Raw genomic sequence first — 668 nt, 5'->3', positions numbered from 1 at the left:
AGAGAGGTGGAAGAATCGAACCTGGCTTGGCTGGGCTGGCTGCATGCAAGGCAAACGCCCTACCACTGTGTTATCACAGACACGTTCACCCTAAAAGTCTTGAAGATGTGGAATTTCAGGCAGTCAGGGAACTTGAACTTGGTCTGGCCTAGAGACTTAACCACATTAGCTTCAATATAGACTTTGATGCAGATGAGCATGATAACTGGTGGCCAGTGACCTAAAGCTTTTGAAGTATTCCCCTTCCCTTTTGGAGCCTAAGTCTGGGGCAGCATGAGAGAAGGTATGAGTATATGCCACAAAGGACTTGTCTCCTCTGTCCCTTCGAGCAGCTTATCCAACAAACAGGCTGCAGTCACAAGCAAGGATGTAGCTTGTTTTCAGCTAGCACACAACAGCCCGGTGGGGAAAGACTAATTGGCTTATTGGCTTTATTCTTTCTTCTCTTCTCTTCTCTTCTCTTCTCTTCTCTTCTCTTCTCTTCTCTTCTCTTCTCTTCTCTTCTTCTCTCTCTCTCTCTCTCTCTCTCTCTCTCTCTCTCTCTCTCTCTCTCTCTCTCTCCCCTCTCTCACCTCTCTTCTTCTCTCTCTGCCAAACGCTTACCTTGACTAACTCATCTTTCTCTACCTCTTCGTTAGGTAGAGAATAACCTAAAGAATACCTCTGCA

At 46.3% G+C, this 668-nt stretch overlaps 1 pseudogene; it reads right to left on the bottom strand.

The window, feature by feature from the left end:
• Positions 1 to 305: 305 nt before the first annotated feature.
• Positions 306 to 435, bottom strand: LOC130023178 (uncharacterized; annotated as a pseudogene).
• Positions 436 to 668: the final 233 nt, after the last annotated feature.

This window comes from Sorex fumeus, unplaced genomic scaffold (assembly GCF_029834395.1).
Source record: "Sorex fumeus unplaced genomic scaffold, SorFum_2.1 ptg000002l, whole genome shotgun sequence".
Classification (NCBI taxonomy): Eukaryota; Metazoa; Chordata; class Mammalia; order Eulipotyphla; family Soricidae; genus Sorex; species Sorex fumeus.
The sequence above is the reverse complement of the archived record's forward strand: the minus strand, read 5'-3'. Positions and strand labels throughout refer to the sequence as shown.